Source organism: Salvelinus alpinus, chromosome 19 (assembly GCF_045679555.1).
Source record: "Salvelinus alpinus chromosome 19, SLU_Salpinus.1, whole genome shotgun sequence".
Classification (NCBI taxonomy): domain Eukaryota; kingdom Metazoa; phylum Chordata; class Actinopteri; order Salmoniformes; family Salmonidae; genus Salvelinus; species Salvelinus alpinus.
In genome coordinates, this window is record NC_092104.1 from 37,506,204 (window position 1) to 37,529,208 (window position 23,005).

Genomic DNA, 23,005 nt, shown 5'->3' on the forward strand with positions numbered 1-23,005 from the left:
TATGTTTGTAATTGTTAAGGACTGGGAAGTTTTTCCAGGATACATTTTTTGTTGTTGAATGGAGCTAAGCACAAGCACAATTCTAGAGGAAAACCTGGTTCAGTCTGCTTTCCACCAGACACTGGGAGATGAATTCACCTTTCAGCAAGACAATAATCTAAAAACAAGGCCAAATCTACACAGGAGTTGCTAACCAAGAAAACAGTGAATGTTCATGAGTGACCAAGTTACAGGTTTGACTTAAATCTTCTTGAAAATCTATGGCAAGACCTGAAAATGGTTGACAGAGCTTGAAGAATTTTGAAAATAATAAATGGGCAAATGTTGCACTATCCAGGTGAGGAAAGCTCATAAAGACTTACCCAGAAATACTCACAGCTGTAATCACTGCCAAAATGTGCTTCTACAAAGTATTGACTCAGGGGTGTGAATACTTATGTAAATTATATATTTCTATATTTAATTTTCAATACATTTGCTACAATTCCTAAAAACATATTTTCACTCTGTCATCATGGGGGATTGTGTTTAATACATTTTGAATTAGGGCTGTAACACAAAATGTGGAATGAGTCAATAGGTATGAATACTTTCTGAAAGCACGTAATGCCCCCCCCAAAAAATGATTATGACTTGGGTGGCCAAATAAAATCACCTGCGGGACAAATTTGGCCCGTGGGCCGCCAGTTGGGACACTCTGCCCTAAAGTATACATTAAAATGGATTACATTGAATTGTACACATGACAATAATTGTACCAATTACAAAAAAAAGATCAGCATTGTCAAAGTGTTTTCATACATATTGTTAAGAAACCATTAACTATCCTGTTCATATGGTTGCACTCGCAAAGTCTAGGGGTCTTGGTCAATTTAACTGCTCTGTAATCTGATTTAAGATGTGCAGCTATGGGAGAAATCAGCGTATGTGTCTAGATGTTCAATGTACATGTTCCCAGGGAAACAGCAGCCTTACATTGGTCCAGGGCCAGCCCTGTCTCTGTTGATCTCTTGGTCGGTCAGTCCAAGCGGATTATTATTTGTTCAGCTGGTGACAAAACATAAATACTGTATGTACAAAAATGAAAAATATCAAAGGCTCGCCCAAACTGAAAAACAAACAAACTAGCAGCCTGAGGCTGTGGGATGCGATGGATCCCAAATGAATACAACCACTAACATCAAAAAACCTTTTTTTACGCAATGTGGCTGAGGCAACAGATCAGAACGTTTAGCTTAAAATGTTGATAAACTATTAGGCTATTTCTTCACATTATAAGCGCAGCAATGCACACATAGTAGTAGGCTATAAGAGTGAATGTTCCATTAGCAGAAAACACCATTATCAAAAGCAAATGCAATTATGCATGTAATGCTTCCATTATAAAGGTGCATTTTTATGGTGAAAAGGATCTTCCCAAACTTGAACCTCACGCGCTGCTTAAGTATGCCAGTTAGGCTCAACACCCCTTGTAAAGCCGATTAATGTGCTTTTTTTAAAGAAGTTATTTGGCCACTTTAGTTGTGATACAAACCTTATTAAAACATATAGGCCTATGGGCTAGGCTACATGAGGTGTGCGACTATGATTCATGAGTCGCGCAAAAAAGTAGCGCAAAAAAAGGTATTTGTTTCTTATGATGGGCATCATTCACAAGTGATAATATATAATTCACAAGTGATAGGCTAATATTTTCACCCATCAGACTATTCTTGATTTAATCTTGTCTTTACATATACTAAATAATATATGTGTAAAATTTGTTTTGATTTAGAATGGACCATTAACATGCACCTGTATCGAAACATACATGTCATTTCTGCACTTAAATAGCGAATGGAGTACGCTTTCCCCGTGGTTTATTTTCATGCCAGCCAGGTAAGCTATACTCCTGTTGTAAATATAAGCAATGAGCTTAATATTAGGAATGTTGAGAAATAAATATAGTAGGCCTAGCCTATAGAAAGCTGATCCTTCTCTTTTTAGTAGAGGCCATCACTGTTTTCTCCTGCAATTGCATAGTCTATTGAAATAATGCGCAACATGAGCTCATGGGCTATCATGAAGTGTTTGATTAGATTTTCAAATACATTTGAATTGATGTCAGAGTGATTAGAGGGACAATAGAGTGCTGAGTCCCAGACAGTTAGCAAGTTTGGTAGGGTACTAATGACCATCAGCAGCATCAAAGCTTGGAGAAGCATAATTACCGTGACTAAACGGCACATGGAATTTGAGTGCCTTCATGACTCATGACCGCCAGTGTGGTGGTAATACCATCACCGTAACAGCCCTAGCAGGCTCACGGCTTGTAAGCTGGGACACTGACTGACGATCACCTATTTGGCAGCACCTGATGTGCTTATCAACCAGGCTCAGCACTTGGACAAGGTTGGAGCTGCCCCCTGGGGGAATGAAGTGTGGAAGTGGTAGTGAGCTGTAGTGTGCTGTCTAAACTACCTATCCTTAACAAAATGGATAATAAGAAAACACTCATTTAATTGTTGTCTCGTTCGTCATGCAATAATAATAATGACTTAATTCCTTGGTCTTTTGTCCTTCATCCAAATAACAACAAAAGATGGGATTTTCCTTCCAAAGCCATCGGTAGCATGAAACAAGATTATCCACACCGAGGGTGTCAATTAATGCTCTAACATAAATGTCCTGTTACTCTAAAGTAATCACTTTGTTTGTGCACATGTAAGGTATGACCAGTCGAGCATGGCAATTGAGCATCAGGGATTTGATTGTGTGAGACAACAGATTAATGAGATGAACAATCTCCCACCACTGAAACCTATTAACTCTAAACAGACACACGTGCCACTGCAGGCGCAAGGCTAAAGGTGGATGTACGCATGGGCTAAATAGGATAGCTTATAGCAGTACATTTTTCTGATAGCCTGATCCTCTCAATGTACACTAGAATGCCTTGAATAGGACTAGGATAGGATCCCCTCTAATCTGATGAATCTGTCCAAAGTCTCTAAAGTAAGTGCAGTGATGGTGTTAAGATAGCTTTTAACTATGGACTTTGAACCCAAGAGTCAAGCGAGCTGTCATGAACTCATGAGATCTCCCTAAACTCATAATATTGCCCAGCTGGAATATTGTGCTGCTGGAACTTCGACAATACAAAGTCTCCATTTTATTCTTTGTCATTGCAACTCCCTGTGAAACACACTACTGAATAGGAACAGGTCCACTTACTCTCAAGTAAGGCAGTCCAGTACAGATGTTGTATCTTAACTTGATCACTCTTGTTACAGAGAATTTTCCTGTTGCATCAGAAAATTCAAATGAGCCTCACAATTTCTTAAAAATGAGCAGTTCTCTTTCTCTCAATGCGGGGGCAGTCAAGACATTGGGATCAGGCCTGCTATCAAAATAATGTTCTCTCTCGCTCTCTCAAACGCTAGGTCTAGATCCTATTACTGCAACATTCAAATGCACAAACATGGATCTGAAATGCAGCCATATAAAGTTGAAGTCAGAAGTTTACATAAACCTTAGCCAAATACATTTAAACTCAGTTTTTCACAATTCCTGACATTTAATCCTAGTACAAATTCCCTGTCTTAGGTCAGTTAGGATCACCACTTTATTTTAAGAATGTGAAATGTCAGAATAATAGTAGAGAGAATTATTTATTTCAGCCGGTATTTCTTTCATCACATTCCCAGTGGGTCAGAAATTTACATACACTCAATTAGTATTTGGGAGCATTGCCTTTAAATTGTTTAACTTGGGTCAAACGTTTCAGGAATCCTTCCACAAGCTTCCCACAATAAGTTGGGTGAATTTTGGCCCATTCCTCCTGACAGAGCTGGTGTAACGGAGTCAGATTTGTAGGCCTCCTTCCTCGCACACGCTTTTTCAGTTCTGCCCACAAATGTTCTATGGGATTGAGGTCAGGGCTTTGTGATGGCCACTCTAATACCTCGACTTTGTTGTTTTTAAGCCATTTTGCCACAACTTTGGAAGTATGCTTGGGGTCATTGTCCATTTGGAAGACCCATTTGCGACCAAGCTTTAACTTCCTGACTGATGTCTTGAGATGTTGCTTCAATATATCCACATAATTTTCCTGCCACATGATGCCATCTATTTTGTGAAGTGCACCAGTCCCTCCTGCAGCAAAGCATCCCCGCAGCATGATGCTGCCACCCCTGTGTTTCACGGTTGGGATGGTGTTCTTCGGCTTGCAAGCCTCCCCCTTTTTCCTCCAAACATAACGATGGTCATTATGGCCAAAAATTTATATTTTTGTTTCATCAGAAAAGAGGACATTTCTCCAAAAGTACGATCTTTGTCCCCATGTGCAGTTGCAAACCGTAGTCTGGCTTTTTTATGGTGGTTTTGGAGCAGTGGCTTCTTCCTTGCTGAGCGGCCTTTCAGGTTATGTCGATATAGGACTCGTTTTACTGTGGATATAGATACCATTGTACCTGTTTCCTCCAGGTCCTTTGCTGTTGTTCTAGGATTGATTTGCACTTTTCACACCAAAGTACGTTCATCTCTGAGCGGTATGACGGCTGCGTGGTCCCATGGTGTTTATACTTGCGTACAATTGTTTGTACAGATGAACGTGGTACCTTCAGGCATTTCGAAATTGCTCCCAAGGATGAACCAGACTTGTGGAGGTCTACAATTTTTTTCTGAGGTCTTGGCTGATTTCTTTTGATTTTCCTATGATGTCAAGCAAAGAGGCACTGAGTTTGAAAATTGGCCTTGAATTACATCCACAGGTACACCTCTAATTGACTCAAATTATGTCAATTAGCCCATCAGAAGCTTCTAAAGCCATGACATCATTTTCTGGAATTTTCCATGCTGCTTAAAGCACAGTCCACTTAGTGTATGTAAACTTCTGACCCACTGGAATTGTGATTCAGTGAATTATAAGTGAAATAATCTGTCTGTAAACAATTGTTGGAAAAATTACTTGTGTCATGCACAAAGTAGATGTCCTAACCAACTTGCCAAAACTACAGTTTGTTAACAAGAAATTTGTGGAGTGGTTGTGGAGTGGTTGAAAAAAAGTTTTAATGACTCCAACCTAAGTGTATGTAAACTTCCGACTTTAACTGTATATACTATTACAAAGGCAGACAGCCATTGAAGTGTAACTGATCACATCTGACAACGAACACCAAAAAAATTATCGTCAGGAGTGAAGACGTGCGCTTCACTTCAAGAGCCGTGGTGGAGATACAGGGTTTGAACACATTTCATTGGTCAAGGGGTCGTGAAACATTTATAGAGACGTAAAGGGGAACCAATAGTATCGATCCATGTACAAAAATGAAATAATCCGACAGCGATGATATAATGATATAAATCTATGTAACTGAAGTGATTGGTAAAATGTAAGTTAGTTCCTTCAGAAATTACTTGAGTAACATGCTGACCAAACCGCTCGCATCGCGTGCGCGAGCGTTGCAAAATACATTTAAACATACATGTTATTCAATTATTGCACCCACACTGCTCGCGCGCACCAATGAGCGTCTGCGTTGCCAAGCGCTAAAATAGAAGTCAGTTCTATTTGTGACGCTGAACGCGGTGCAAGTCCTGCCTCTCCCATCTCCTCATTGGTTCATAGAAGCAGATACCCACGTGCCATCTCCCCATTGGTTATACCCACGTGAGTGATTGAAAGATGAACTGAGTTCATTCAGTCGTCGTGGTAACTATGAAAGTTAGATGCCAATCGCCATATAAAGTCCAAAGAAGAAAAAGCCTGGAAGGAGGAGAGATGACAAGAAACGATTCGGTTGACCGTTTTGTGGGTGGACTAATTGTCAGAGTAGAGGACCTTGTGCATAAAATAACAACTCAACGTTTAAATCCCAGGACAAATTAGCTAGCAACAGCAAGCTAGCAAAATAGGCCAAATTAGCTAGCAACTGCAAGCTAGCTAGCTAAATTGCCATAAATGTTTAATGCTTTTCGACCTGTCCCCAAATTAATATAATTGGTTCAGAGTTTGTTTTGATATTTTAACCTGCGTGTTGTGATCGAGTTTGGTGTGGGGGGACAAAATCAATTTGCGCACGATGGCGTGCGGCCAGTTTGGCTACGGTGTCAGTATACGTACAAGTACAGCCCACCGAGAGTAACTAAAAAAGTACTAGTTCCTCCAAAAATTCAAAGGGCAGTGTCTGGCATATGTCTTTCGGGGTCAGCAGCTGTAACCACTGAACCACACAAGCACTAAGATTTAAATCGGCCTATTCCCTGACTTGAACATACAGTGGGGCAAAAAAGTATTTAGTCAGCCACCAATTGTGCAAGTTCTCCCACTTAAAAAGATGAGAGAGGCCTGTAATTTTCATCGTAGGTACACTTCAACTATGACAGACAAAATGAGAAAAAAGAATCCAGAAAATCACTTTGTAGGATTTTTTATGAATTTATTTGCAAATTATGGTGGAAAATAAGTATTTGGTCAATAACAAAAGTTTATCTCAATACTTTGTTATATACCCTTTGTTGGCAATGACAGAGGTCAAACGTTTTCTGTAATTCTTCACAAGGTTTTCACATACTGTTGCTGGTATTTTGGCCCATTCATCCATGCAGATCTCCTCTAGAGCAGTGATGTTTTGGGGCTGTTGCTGGGCAACACGGACTTTCAACTCCCTCCAAAGATTTTCTATGGGGTTGAGATCTGGAGACTGGCTAGGCCACTCCAGGACCTTGAAATGCTTCTTACGAAGCCACTCCTTCGTTGCCCGGGCAGTGTGTTTGGGATCATTGTCATGCTGAAAGACCCAGCCATGTTTCATCTTCAATGCCCTTGCATTAATTATTTATTTTTAATTATTGTATAGCCTACAAACACCGCTTCCAGTTGCCCCCTGACAGTGATACTAACTATTCAATATTCTTAAAATCCTCCTGTTGCAGGGTTATTTTCCTGCTGCTACGAAAGTGGTCAAATTAAGATCTGACATCTTTATCTGGCACACACCCTCCCTTTCACACATCAAGCACTTACAGGGCCTTCAGAAAGTATTCACACCCCTTGACTTTTTCCACATTTTGTTGTGTGACAAAGTGGGACTAAAATTAATTGAATTGCCATTTTCTGTTAACGATCTACACAAAATACTCTAACGTCAAAGCGGAAGAACAATTCTAACATTTGTTAAAAATTCACAACATTAAGGTCAGGTGCATCCTGTTCCCATTGATCATCCTTGAGATGTTTCTATAACTTGATTGGAGTCCAACTGTGGTAAATTCAATTGATTGGACATGATTTGGAAAGGCACACACCTGTCTATATAAGGTCCCACAGTTGACAGTGGATGTCAGAGCAAAATCCAAGCCATGATGTCGAAGGAATTGTCCGTACAGCTCCGATACAGGGTTGTGTCGAGGCACAGATCTGGGGAAGGGTACCAAAAAATGTTTGCAGCATTGAAGGTCCAAGAATACAGTGGCCTCCATCATTCTTAAATGGAAGAAGTTTGGAACCACCAAGACTCTTCCGAGAGCTGGCCGCCCGGCCAAACGGAGCAGTTGGGAGAGAAGGGCCTTGGTCAGGGAGGTGACCAAGAACCCAATGGTCACTCTGACAGAGCTCCAGTTCCTCTGTGGAGATGGGAGAACCATACAGGAAAACCATCTCTGCAGCACTCCACCAACCAGGCCCTTTATGGTAGAGTGACCAGACGGAAGCCACTCCAGGTGGCAGCATCATGCTGTGAGGATATTTTTCAGTGGCAGGGGCTGGGAGACTAGTCAGGATCGAGGGAAAGATGAACCGAGCAAAGTACAGAGAGATCCTACAAACCAGTTATTGCTTTGTCATTATGGGGTATTGTGTGAAGATTGATGAGGAAAAAATTATATTTAATACATTTTAGAATAAGGCTATAACATAACAAAATGTGGAAAAAGTAAAGGGGTCTGAATACTTTCCGAATGCAGTGAATCTTGATTAGATACTGTAAGTATATAACCCCCTCTGTCAATACATGTTAGAATCATCTTTGGCTGCAATTACAGCTGTGAGTCATTCTGGGTAAGTCTTTAAGATCTTTGCACACCTGGATTGTACAATATTTGCACATTATTATTTTTTAAATTCTTCATGCTCTGTCAAGTTGTTGATCATTACTAGACAGCCATTTTCAAGATTTGCCATTGATTTCTAAGCCAAATTAAGTAAAAACTGTAACTAGGCCACTCAGGAACATTCAATGTCATCTTGGTAAGCAAATGAGTGTACCGCACATTAGGTGACATCAATAAGGGATCATAGCTTTCACCTGGATTCATCCGGTCATTCTACGTCATGGAGAGAGCAGGTGTTCCTAATGTTATGTACACTCAGTGTATATTTGGCCTTGTGTTTTATGTTATTGTTTTGCTGAAAAGTGAATTTAAATCAAATCCAATAGTATTTGATACATGCTGTCACGTTCCTGACCTGTTTTGTATTCATTTTAGTTGGTCAGGGCGTGAGTTGGGTGGGTTGTCTATGTTTGTATTTCTATGTTGGGAGTTTGTGTTCGGCCTGGTATGATTCTCAATCAGAGACAGCTGTCAATCGTTGTCCCTGATTGAGAGTCATACTAAGGCAGCCTGGGTTTCACTTGTGTGGTGTGGGTGTTTGTTTCCTGTGTCAGTGTTTGGGCCACACAGGACTGTTTCAGGTTAGTCACATTTGTTGTTTTGTTAATTTGTAGTGTTTGTTGGTTTTCTATTAAATCATGAATACTTACCAATCCGCATCTTGGTCCGATCCATGCTCCTCCTCGTCTGAGGAGGAGAACGACTACGACAGCCGTTACACATGCGCCAAATACAACTGGTGTGGAGTTTACCGTGAAATGCTTGCTTATGAGCCCTTCCCAACAACACAGAGTTTAAAGGAGGAATAAAATAAAATGGAGGACACTAACTGTCACGCCCTGACCATAGTTTGCTTTGTATGTTTTATGTTTTGGTTGGTCAGGGTGTGATCTGTGTGGGCATTCTATGTTGTATGTCTGGTTTGTATATTTCTATGTGTTTGGCCTGATATGGTTCTCAATCAGAGACAGGTGTTTTGCGTTGTCTCTGATTGGGAACCCTATTTAGGTAGCCTGTTTTGTATTGTGGGTTGTGGGTTATTGTCTATGTTATGTTGTATGTTAGCACAGTATATACAGTGGGGCAAAAAAGTATTTGGTCAGCCACCAATTGTGCAAGTTCTCCCACCTAAAAAGATGAGAGAGGCCTGTAATTTTCATCATAGGTACACTTCAACTATGACAGACAAAATGAAAAAAAGAAATCCAGAAAATCACATTGTAGGATTTTTTATGAATTTATTTGCAAATTATGGTGGAAAATAAGTATTTGGTCAATAACAAAAGTTTATCTCAATACTTTGTTATATACCCTTTGTTGGCAATGACAGAGGTCAAACGTTTTCTGTAAGTCTTCACAAGGTTTTCACACACTGTTGCTGGTATTTTGGCCCATTCCTCCATGCAGATCTCCTCTAGAGCAGTGATGTTTTGGGGCTGTTGCTGGGCAACACAGACTTTCAACTCCCTCCAAAGATTTTCTATGGGGTTGAGATCTGGAGACTGGCTAGGCCACTCCAGGACCTTGAAATGCTTCTTACGAACCCACTCCTTTGTTGCCCGGGCGGTGTGTTTTGGATCATTGTCATGCTGAAAGACCCAGCCACATTTCATCTTCAATGCCCTTGCTGATGGAAGGAGGTTTTCACTCAAAATCTCACGATACATGGCCCCATTCATTCTTTCCTTTATACGGATCAGTCGTCCTGGTCCCTTTGCAGAAAAACAGCCCCAAAGCATGATGTTTCCACCCCCATGCTTCACAGTAGGTATGGTGTTCTTTGGATGCAACTCAGCATTCTTTGTCCTCCAAACACGACGAGTTGAGTTTTTACCAAAAAGTTATATTTTGGTTTCATCTGACCATATGACATTCTCCCAATCTTCTTCTGGATCATCCAAATGCTCTCTAGCAAACTTCAGACGGGCCTGGACATGTACTGGCTTAAGCAGGGGGACACGTCTGGCACTGCAGGATGTGAGTCCCTGGCGGCGTAGTGTGTTACTGATGGTAGGCTTTGTTACTTTGGTCCCAGCTCTCTGCAGGTCATTCACTAGGTCCCCCCGTGTGGTTCTGGGATTTTTGCTCACCGTTCTTGTGATCATTTTGACCCCACGGGGTGAGATCTTGCGTGGAGCCCCAGATCGAGGGAGATTATCAGTGGTCTTGTATGTCTTCCATTTCCTAATAATTGCTCCCACAGTTGATTTCTTCAAACCAAGCTGCTTACCTATTGCAGATTCAGTCTTCCCAGCCTGGTGCAGGTCTACAATTTTGTTTCTGGTGTCCTTTGACAGCTCTTTGGTCTTGGCCATAGTGGAGTTTGGAGTGTGACTGTTTAGGTTGTGGACAGGTGTCTTTTATACTGATAACAAGTTCAAACAGGTGCCATTAATACAGGTAACGAGTGGAGGACAGAGGAGCCTCTTAAAGAAGAAGTTACAGGTCTGTGAGAGCCAGAAATCTTGCTTGTTTGTAGGTGACCAAATACTTATTTTCCACCATAATTTGCAAATAAATTCATTAAAAATCCTACAATGTGATTTTCTGGATTTTTTCTCTCATTTTGTCTGTCATAGTTGAAGTGTACCTATGATGAAAATTACAGGCCTCTCTCATCTTTTTAAGTGGGAGAACTTGCACAATTGGTGGCTGACTAAATACTTTTTTGCCCCACTGTATATAGCGGTCACGTTCGTCTTATTCATTTTGTTGTTTTTGTTTAAGTGTTCTTCATTAAAAATAGAAGAATGTATTCAAACCACGCTGCGCTTTGGTCCGCTAAATTACGACGTTAGTGACACTAACAAACATTTTTAATGCTGCAGGAGCTGTGTTTATTTTTGCTTTATTCCCGGACAATGTGGACCACCCGGACAATCAATGTAGCAGCTGTTTGCTTGCAGAGGACTACAGGAGCGAAGTGACTACTCTTAGCAAACAAGTAGTGAACTTACACAAGCTACTGGGGAATCCATGCCCGCCTACTTTTTCTTCCTCTTCAACTGCTGTAGCCGGACAACGCTCTGGCCTGGTAGAAGTGTTCAGCCGTGTTGGCTCTCCACAGCCGACTGGCCGGTACTCTGCAGGGATCCCTTCCCGAAGGGGTTACCCCCTTCCCTGGAGAATGGAGTTAGTAGGATGCTCCTGGATGACTTGGTGGATGTTCTTGATCTCGACCTAACCAACCAGCCATGGAGATATGTCACTCGCCATGGAAGTCAAAAAAGAGCAACCTCTGGCAACGGGGGCCTCCTTGGCGAAGGTAAGACAAGACCGGACTCAGACCAGAAACAACTTTGTCGCCCTGGATCCAGAGGTTCCGGCGACTTCTTCCCTGGATGTACCTGCACCGTCGTCCTCTGTTCCTTCTCCCTCTCTGGTGGCTTCTACCTTGGGTTCAGATCCTCAGAGCTCCCCCCTCATTGGACCGTGAGGCTGTCTAAGACTCTGGCCCATTCATCATCCATCATGGATACTACAGATAGCTTGGATCCATTGAGCCCCACTGCCCTTCGGTCCTCGAGGGGTTTGCCAAGCGTCCAGACGTGACGCTTGGCATTCATTCCAAAGAGTTCAATCTTTGTTTCATCAGACCAGAGAATCTTGTTTCTCCTGGTCTGAGAGTCCTTTAGGTGCCTTTTGGCAAACTCCAGGTGGGCTGTCATGTGCGTTTTACTGAGGAGTGGCTTCCGTCTGGCCACTCTACCATAAAAGGCCTGCTTGGTGGAGTGCTGCAGAGATGTTGTCCTTCTGGAAGGTTATTCCATCTCCACAGAGGAACACTGGAGTTCTGTCATAGTGACCATCGGGTTCATGGTCACCTCCCTGACCAAGGCCCTTCTCCCAGATTGCTCCGTTTGGCCGGGCAGCCAGCTCTAGGAAGAGTCTTGGTGGTTACAAACTTCTTACATTTAAGAATGATGGTGGCCACTGTGTTCCTGGGGACCTTCAATGCTGCAGAAATGTTTTGGTACCCTTCCACAGATCTGTGCCTCGACACAATCCTGTCTCGGAGCTCTACGAACAATTCCTTCGACGTCTTGGCTTGGTTTGTGCTCTGACATGCACTGTCAACTGTGGGACATTATTTAGACAGGTGTGTGCCTTTCCAAATCATGTCCAATCAATTGAATTTACCACAGGTGGACTCCAATTGAGTTGTAGAAACATCTCAAGGATGATCAATGGAAACAGGATGCACCTGAGCTCAATTTTGAGTCTCATAGCAAAGGGTCTGAATACTTAGGTAAATTAGGTTTTTCTGTTTTTGAAAGAATTTGCAAAAAATCTGTTTTTGCCTTGCATTATGGGGTATTATGTGTAGATTTTTTAAAATCCATTTTAGAATGAGACTGTAACGTAACAAAATGTAGAAAAAGTCAAGCGTTCTGAATACTTTCCGAAGGCACTGTATTGACATTAACAGAACGGTATATTTTCTGGGTGACCTTAATATTGACTGGCTTTCATCAAGCTGCCCACTCAAGAAAAAGCTTGAAACTGTAACCAGTGCCTGCAACCTGGTTCAGGTTATCAGTCAACCTAGCAGGGTATTTACAAACAGCACAGGAATGAAATCATCAACATGTATTGATCACATCTTTACTAATGCTGCAGAAATATTCTTTATTATAATTGTTTTTTTTAAATGTACCCCTTTTTCCTCCCCAATTTCGTGATATCCAATTGGTAGTTACAGTCTTGTCCCATCGCTGCAACTCCCGTATGGACTCGGGAGACGCGAAGGTCGAGAGCCATGTGTCCTCCGAAACACGACCCTGTCAAGCCGCATTGCTTCTTGACACTGCTGGCTTAACCCGGAAGCCAGCCGCACCAATGTGTCGGAGGAAACACCATACAACTGGCGACCGTGTCGAAATCTTCTTTAAAGCTGTATCCAAATCCATTGAATGTAGTGATCACAATATAGTAGCCATTTACAGGATAACCAAAGTTCCAAAGACTGGGCCTAATATAGTGTAGAAGAGATCATACAATACGTTTTGTAGTGATTCCTATGTTGATGATATAAAGAAAATTTGCTAGTCGGTGGTGTGTATTGAGGAGCAGCCAGACACTGCACTTGACACATTTATGAATTTGCTTATTCCAGTTACTAATAAGCATGCACCCATTAAGAAAATTACTGTAAAAACTCTTAAATCCCCGAGGTTTGATGAGGAAATAAACAATGGTATGGTTGAGAGGGATGAGGCAAAAAGGAATGGCAAATAAGTCTGGCTGCATGACTGATTGGCAAACGTACTGCAAACTGAGAAATCATGTGACTAAACTGAATAAAAAGAAGAAACTATACTATGAAACAAAGATAAATTATATAAAGAATGATAGTAAAAAGCTTTGGAGCACCTTAATTGAAATTTTGGGGAAAAAGACAAACTCAGCTCCATCATTCCTTGAATCATATGGCTCATTCATTCCAAATCCCACTGATATTGGCAACTAATTTAATGATTTTTTCATGGGCAAGACTAGCAAACTTAGGCATGACATGCCAGCAACAAATGCCGACACTACACATCCAAGTATAACTGACCAAATTCTGAAAGACAAGCATTGTAATTTTGATTTCCGAAAAATTAGTGTGGAAGAGGTGAAAACATTATTATTGTCTATCAACAATGACAAGCCACCTGGGTCTGACAACTTGGATAGAAAACTACTGAGGATAATAGCAGACGATATTGCCACTCTAATTTGCCATATCTTCAATCTAAGCCTACAAGAAAGTTTGTGCTCTCAGACCTGGAGGGAAGCAAAGTAATTCCGCTAACCAAGAATAGTAAACCCCTCTTTACTGGCTCAAATAGCCAACCAACCAGCTTATTACCAACCCTTAATAATCCAGATATCAATTTGTTTACCATAAAATGTAATTGTAACAGACTTTCAGCATGCTTATAGGGACGGACATTCAACATACCCACGGCACTTACACAAATGACAGAGAAATTGATGATAAAAAGATTGTGGGAGCTGTTTTGTTAGACTTCATTGCGGCTTTTAACATTATCGATCACAGTCTACTGCTGGAAAAATGTATGTGTTATGGCTTTACACCCCATGCTATATTTTGGATAAAGAGTTACCTGTCTAACAGAACACAGAGGGTGTTCTTTAATGGAAGCCTCTCCAACATAATCCAGCTATAATCAGGAAATCCCCAGGCAGCTGTCTAGGACCCTTACTTGTATGCGGATGACTCAACACTATACATGTCAGCTACTACAGTGAGTGAAATCACAGCAACACTTAACAATGAGCTGCAGTCAGTTTCAGAATGAGTGGCAAGAAGTAAGTATTTCTAAAACTAAAAGCAGTGTATTTGGGACAAACTATTCACTAAACCCTAAACCTCAACTAAATCTTGTAATGAATCATGTGGAATTTGAGCAAGTTGAGGAGACTAAACTGCTTGGAGTAACCCTGGATTGTAAACTGTCATGGTCAAAACATGAAAACCACAGTTGCTAAGATGGGGAGATGTCTGTCCATAATAAAGCGCTACTCTGCCTTCTTAACAGCACTATCAACAAGGCAGGTCCTACAGGCCCTAGTTTTGTTGCACTTGGACTACTGTCCAGTTGTGTGGTCAGGTGCCACAAAGAGGGACTTAGCAAATTTCCCAATTGCCTCAGAACAGGGCAACACGGCTGGCCCGAACTGTCTCAGTACTTTTTTTGTAAGAGGTATTGGCATGCTGAATGCACCGAGTTGTCTGTTAAAACTGCTAACACAGCTCGGACACCCATGCATACCCCATAAGACATGTCACCAGAGGTCTCTTCACAATCCCAAAGTATAGAACAGACTATGGGAGGTGCACAGTACTACATAGATCCATGGCTACATGGAACTCTATTCCACATCAGGTAACTGATGCAAGCAGTCAAATCTGAAGAGAAAAAAGAAAAAAAATACACCTATGGAACAACGGGGACTGTGAAGAAACACACACAGGCACAGACACACACTTACACAAACACATGATAAGACATATACTCTACACACATGTACACGTGGATTTTGTATTGTAGATATGTGGTAGCAGAGTAGTGGTCTGAGGACACAAATTCATGTGTTGTGAGAAGTAATATGAAATGTAATGTCATGTAATATTTTAAATTCTGCCTTAATGTTGCCGGACCCCAGGAAGAGTAGCTGCTGCCTTGGCAGCATCTAATGGGGATCCTTAATAAATACAAATACTCCACAATACTGACCTCAATGACAGATGGAAAAGAAGGAAGCCTGTACAGAATAAAATATTCCAAAACATGCACCCGATTTGCAATAAGCCACTTAAGTAAAACTTCAAAAAAGGTGGTAAAGAAATGTACTTTATGTCCTGAATACAAAGTGTTATGTTTGGGCCAAATCTAATACATCACTGAGTACCACTCTTCATATTTCTAAGCAGGCTGTAGGCTGCATCATGTTATAGGTATGCTTTTCATTGGCAAGGACTAGGGAGTCTTTTAGGATAAAAAGATACGGAATAGAGCTAAGCACGAGCAAAATCCTAGAGGGAAACGTCCTTTAGTCTGCTTTCTTACAGACACTGGGAGACAAATTCACCTTTCAGCATGGCAAAAACCTAAAACACAATGCCCAATATACACAGGAGTTGCTTACCAAGATAACATTGAATGTTCCTGACTGGCCTAGTTACAGTTTTGGCTTTAAAATCTATGGCAAGACTTGAAAGCGGCTGTCTAGCCATGTTCAACAACCAACTTGACAGAACTTTAAGAATTATAAAAATAATAATGTGCAATCCAGGTGTGAAAAGCGCTTAGAGACTTACCCAGAAATACTCACAGCTGTATCGCTGCCAGGTGATTCTAACACTCAGCGGTGTCAATATTTATGCAAATTAGATATTTCTGTATTTCATTTTCAATAATTTTGCTAAATTTTACACAAAAATCTTTTAAATGTATTTTTAATTCAGGAGGTAACACAAAAGAAGGTGGAATAAGGCACTGTATATGGTTTGTATATAGCCTAGTGCAGGTATTCCCAAACTGGGTACCCCCAGGGGTACGCGCAATGCCGTCGGGGGTACGCCAAATACAAATGTGATTTTCTGGGACATTTTTTATTATCTCACATTTTCAAACAGTCAATTTATATTTTCCAACGGGGCTATACATTTGGGTGAGTTTTTTTCCCCGCCTGAGTAGCCTCGTTTCACTGCCAAAAATAAAATGAAACCATCTAGTGTTCAGCGAAATAAGAAGACAATGTCAAATACAAGTAGCCTAGTCAAATAATTAACATCCAATCACATTAACCGTTACTTTCTGACGGGAATTTCATTAACGGTCCGTATGTAGCCAAACATAGCTGCTGCTCATGTTGGTATCTGTACTGATGGCACAAAAGCCATGACAGGGAGACATAGTGGAATGGTAACGTGCGTGCAAACAGTTGCTCCCGACGCCACTTGGGTACACTGCAGCATCCACCGAGAGGCTCTTGCTACCAAGGGAATGCCTGACAGCTTGAAAGGCGTTTTGGACACTACAGTGAAAATGGTTAACTTTGTTGAAGCAAGGCCCCTGAACTCTTGTGTATTTTCTGCACTATGCAATGATATGGGCAGTGACCATGTAACACTTTTACAACACATAAGGGAGCTGGTTATCAACGGGCAGAGTATTGACACGTTTTTTTTAAATTGAGAGACGAGCTTAACGTTTTCTTTACTGACCATCATTTTCACTTGTCTGACCACTTGCATGATGACAAGTTTCTCACACGACTGGCCTATCTGGGTGATGTTTTTTCTCGCTTGAATTATCTGAATCTAGGATTACAGTCACTCTCCGCAACTATATTCAATGTGAGGGACAAAATTGAGGCTATGATTAAGAAGTTGGACAACACACAGGTCTTTCCATCATTGTATGATTTTTTTTGTGTGCAAATGAACTCAAGCTTACGGATAATGTAAAACGTGATATAACGAAGCACCTGAGTGAGTTGGGTGCGCAATTACGCAGGTACTTTCCCGAAACGGATGACACAAACAACTGGATTCTTATCCCTTTCATGTCCTTCCTCCAGTCCACTTATCGATATCTGGACAAGAGAGCCTCATCGAAATTGCAACAAGCGGTTCTGTGAAAATGTAATTTAAATCAGAAGCCACTGCCAGATGTCTGGATTGTGCTGCGCTCAGAGTATCCTGCTTTGGCAAATCACGCTGTTAAGACACTGATGCCCTTTGCAACCACGTACCTACAGTGGGGAGAACAAGTATTTGATACACTGCCGATTTTGCAGGTTTTCCTACTTACAAAGCATGTAGAGGTCTGTAATTTTTATCATAGGTACACTTCAACTGTGAGAGACGGAATCTAAAACAAAAATCCAGAAAATCACATTGTATGATTTTTAAGTAATTCATTTGCATTTTATTGCATGACATAAGTATTTGATCACCTACCAACCAGTAAGAATTCCGGCTCTCACAGACCTGTTAGTTTTTCTTTAAGAAGCCCTCCTGTTCTCCACTCATTACCTGTATTAACTGCACCTGTTTGAACTCGTTACCTGTATAAAAGACACCTGTCCACACACTCAATCAAACAGACTCCAACCTCTCCACAATGGCCAAGACCAGAGAGCTGTGTAAGGACATCAGGGATAAAATTGTAGACCTGCACAAGGCTGGGATGGGCTACAGGACAATAGGCAAGCAGCTTGGTGAGAAGGCAACAACTGTTGGGGCAATTATTAGAAAATAGAAGAAAATAGAAGAAGTTCAAGATGATGGTCAATCACCCTCGGTCTGGGGCTCCATGCAAGATCTCACCTCGTGGGGCATCAATGATCATGAGGAAGGTGAGGGATCAGCCCAGAACTACACGGCAGGACCTGGTCAATGACCTGAAGAGAGCTGGGACCACAGTCTCAAAGAAAACCATTAGTAACACACTACGCCGTCATGGATTAAAATCCTGCAGCGCACACAAGGTGCCCCTGCTCAAGCAGGCGCATGTCCAGGCCCGTCTGAAGTTTGCCAATGACCATCTGGATGATCCAGAGGAGGAATGGGAGAAGGTCATGTGGTCTGATGATTCAAAAATAGAGCTTTTTGGTCTAAACTCCACTCGCCGTGTTTGGAGGAAGAAGAAGGATGAGTACAACCCCAAGAACACCATCCCAACCGTGAAGCATGGAGGTGGAAACATCATTCTTTGGGGATGCTTTTCTGCAAAGGGGACAGGACGACTGCACCGTATTGAGGGGAGGATGGATGGGGCCATGTATTGCGAGATCTTAGCCAACAACCTCCTTCCCTCAGTAAGAGCATTGATGATGGGTCGTGGCTGGGTCTTCCAGCATGACAACAACCCGAAACACACAGCCAGGGCAACTAAGGAGTGGCTCCGTAAGAAGTATCTCAAGGTCCTGGAGTGGCCTAGCCAGTCTCCAGACCTGAACCCAATAGAAAATCTTTGGAGGGAGCTGAAAGTCCGTATTGCCCAGCGACAGCCCCGAAACCTGAAGGATCTGGAGAAGGTCTGTATGGAGGAGTGGGCCAAAATCCCTGCTGCAGTGTGTGCAAACCTGGTCAAGAACTACAGGAAACGTATGATCTCTGTAATTGCAAACAAAGGATTCTGTACCAAATATTAAGTTCTGCTTTTCTGATGTATCAAATACTTATGTCATGCAATAAAATGCGAATTAATTACTTAAAAATCATACAATGTGATTTTCGGGATTTTTGTTTTAGATTCCGTCTCTCACAGTTGAAGTGTACCTATGATAAAAATTACAGACCTCTACATGCTTTGTAAGTAGGAAAACCTGCAAAATCGGCAGTGTATCAAATACTTGTTCTCCCCACTGTATGTGAGAGTGGATTCTCAGCCCTCACTAGCTGAAGACTAAATACAGGCACAGACCGTTTGTGGAAAATTATTTAAGACTGAGACTTTCTCCAATAGAGTTATGTGCATCCTTTCAAGCACACCCTTCTCATTAACCTGTGGTGAGTTATTCACGTTTTTCAAATAGGGTTTTATATGTAAGATGGTTAAATAAAGAGCAAAATTATTGATTATTATTATATTATTATTTGTGCCCTGGTCCTATAAGAGCTCTTTGTCACTTCCCACGAGCCGGGTTGTGACAAAAACTCACACTCATTCTTAAGTTTAATAAATGTATTGTATAGTGTGTGCAGGCTTACAATGATGGCAAAAAGTAAGAGTGCGCTGACCCTGGTACGCAGCTGGAGGTTAAATGTTTGAAGGGGTACGGGACTATAAAAAGTTTGGGAACCACTGTTCTAGTGAGTGTGCGTAGGGTAAGTGCAGATAGTTTGGGTACACTCTTTGAAAAAAGGGTTCTTCAGCTGTCCCCATAGATAACCCTATTCAGCAGGGGAGAATGTAACAGGGTTGGTTATGTTTCCACTTGCCTCTAAAGAAATGTGTATTTGATGTTCAAGCATTCTTATTGGTTAGTTCAACTCTGATGACAATAAGGGGTGTTGTGATTGGCCCCGCTTGCAGATAGGGGGAGATCGCGAACGTCAGGTCTTCCCAGTATGAAAATGTGATGCGAGGGGTAGGTCACGTTCTGAATACTGTTTTCTATTTTCTATTTTACAATGTGTACAAATTTGCTGTACGTTACTGATTTTATACATGTGTGGTTATATGGTACCTGTTAGGGATTGAGGGGCTTTCTGGGATGTGCTTTGGCATATGATTGCTGTAAATAATTGTGTTAGCTAGCATACACCGATGTCATGGTCACATAAGCCACGGCTAACACAGTTGTCTTCATGCTACAGATTTTGCCATCGACAGCCATCATCACTGTTAAGTCCTGCACAACTAACGTGCTGTTTCCCATTTAACCACAGGTATTTACACATGTTATATTTTGTATTGTATTTTTGTATTTTGTTCACCCAGTATGAAAATGTGATGCGAGGGATTTTGCCATCGACAGCCATCATCACTGTTAAGTCCTGCACAACTAACGTGCTGTTTCCCATTTAACCACAGAAATAAATGATGCTCAACTGGGACCACTGGCCGAAGTGATTTATTATTTTAAAACACAACGCATGGAGAGTACACTATACATCTGTCACCCTGCTAATACCCTGAACTAACATCAAGGCGGTGACCCGTTCCTGTAGGTTCATGCTCTACAACATTCGCAGAGTACAACCCTGCCTCACGCAGGAAGCGGCGCAGGTCCTAATCCAGGCACTTGTCATCTCCCGTCTGGATTACTGCAACTCGCTGTTGGCTGGGCTCCCTGCCTGTGCCATTAAACCCCTACAACTCATCCAGAACGCCGCAGCCCGTCTGGTGTTCAACTTTCCCAAGTTCTCTCACGTCACCCCGCTCCTCCGCTCTCTCCACTGGCTTCCAGTTGAAGCTCGCATCCGTTACAAGACCATGGTGCTTGCCTACGGAGCTGTGAGGGGAACGGCACCTCCGTACCTTCAGGCTCTGATCAGGCCCTACACCCAAACAAGGGCACTGCGTTCATCCACCTCTGGCCTGCTCGCCTCCCTACCTCTGAGGAAGTACAGTTCCCGCTCAGCCCAGTCAAAACTGTTCGCTGCTCTGGCACCCCAATGGTGGAACAAACTCCCTCACGACGCCAGGTCAGCGGAGTCAATCACCACCTTCCGGAGACACCTGAAACCCCACCTCTTTAAGGAATACCTAGGATAGGATAAAGTAATCCTTCTAACCCCCCCCCCCTTAAAAGAGTTAGATGCACTATTGTAAAGTGGTTGTTCCACTGGATATCATAAGGTGAATGCACCAATTTGTAAGTCGCTCTGGATAAGAGCGTCTGCTAAATGACTTAAATGTAAATGTAAATGTAAATAACCTTTTTTGTTTCAGGTGGAACCCATTTTAGGGGTTTGCCAGACTATAGCAGAGTGAACAGTCTATGGCTTGGGTGGCTGGAGTCTTTGGCAATTTTTCGGGCCTTCCTCTGACACTGCCTGATATAGAGGTCCTGGATAGCAGGGAGCTCGGCCTGTGTGATGTACTGGGCTGTCCGCACAACCCCCTGTAACGCTTTGCGGTCAAGAGTGGTGCATTTGCCATACCAAGCGGTGCTGCAGCCAGTCAAGATGCTCTTGACAGTGTAGCTGCAGAACCTTTTGAGGATCCAAGGGCCCATGTCAAATCTTTACAGACTCCTGAGGGGGAAGAGACGCTACCGTGCCCACTTCATGACTGTGTAGGTGTGTGTGGACCATGTTAAGTCATTAGCGATGTGGACGCCAAGGAACTTGAAGGTCTCGACCCGCTCCACGACAACCCTGTCGATGTGGATGAGGGCGTGCTCTCCCCTCTTTCTCCTATAGTCCATGATCAGCTCCTTGTTCTTACTGACGTTGAGGGAGAGTTTATTGTCCTGGCACCACACTGCTAAGTCTCTGACCTCCTCCCTGTAGGCTGAGTCATCGGCGTCGGTGATCCGGCCTACCACCACCGTGTCGTCAGCAAACTTCAAGATGGTGTTGGAGTCGTGCGTAGCCACGCAGTTGTGGGTAAACAGGGAGTACAGGAGGGGACTAAGCACACAAAGTCAAATGCAAGCACAAAGCTAATCTGATGAGTTCTCTATCATTTATTCTTTAAGATCTTCTTTAATTCTGCACACCATATGTAAAAGCACAAAAAAGAGAGATTTACTTTAATTAAATAATCTTAGTATATTGCACAAAAACACAAAAACACAAACAAACCATAAATGTTTTAGTCAAGTATCAAAACAAGATGTGCCCGATTAAAAGAGGGTCTCTATCCCACATTAAAACAGATTTTGCCGGTTTAATCTGGCATTACATTGAAATGGGGGACACCATTATAGCCTTCTGCCATTCTTGTGGGTGAAGCAGTGAAGTACTCCAACCCCCAGATTATTAAAGGGACAGCACTCTCACTAAGCAGCTGTTTTAAGTCGGAAGATCCATTGCAGTCTATTGTCAAACAGAGGCAAAAAAATGTCTTAATATCCAGATAGCTGCATAAACACTCACAGTACTTACTGACACTATAGGAAACTGATAGACAAAGTCCATGAAATCCCCAAAGTGGTGTGACATTAGACAGCCCCTACAGGGGGTCTAGTAAATTATGACATTTTAAGATGGATTAGCCCTAACAAACGATTTTGCATCCACAAATATGTTCCCCAAAACGGGTTTGATAAACAATGAACTAATACCATCACATAGGAAAAACAAGAAAATGAGGTCAACCCAGCTCAATTCAATCATGGACACCAAAATGCTTCAACTAAAACTACAAACGACAAATGAAGTGCCACTTTTGATTTGATGGGAACTTCTCAAAGACTATAAATACCTGGAGCCACACCAGATCATCTAAAGGTCATCCAAGCCACAGAGTTGGTCAGTTACATGGAATGTCAATTGAAGGTCCTGTTCCAGCATGGACAGGTTCCTATATCTGGTGTATTGTCCTCAAGCAAGGAAAAGGTTACACTTCAGAAAGAGGACCATGACTCTAGACATATTTGTGACAGCAGCAATGGTACCAGAAAAATATCCCACAGACTTAAAAGGACATACAAGTTTAGCTTGTAGGAACGAAAGGGGTATTATCAACAAAGCCACATCTTCACATTGACTGGGGCTAGCTAATGTTTAATGTTAATCATTGTTTAATTGTTTTCCAAAAGCGCTAACATACTGTAAAGGATACAAAAAACGTAAATATTCTAAATAGGGGACAGAAATACTCTTCAACGATTTCATGTGAACTATAGATAAGCAATTCGAAATTTCCAGAGATTGACGTAGCCCTTTCCTGCAGTCAAATTACCAAATTGCCCTCTGGTGGCCTCATTGGTGGAATGT

At 42.0% G+C, this 23,005-nt stretch overlaps 1 protein-coding gene across 1 annotated transcript in view; it reads right to left on the bottom strand.

The window, feature by feature from the left end:
- The window catches only part of LOC139545492 (transmembrane protein 132D-like), a 76,160-nt gene that overhangs the window by 13,343 nt on the left and 39,812 nt on the right, over positions 1-23,005 (bottom strand). The gene's annotated exons all lie outside the window — the stretch shown is intronic.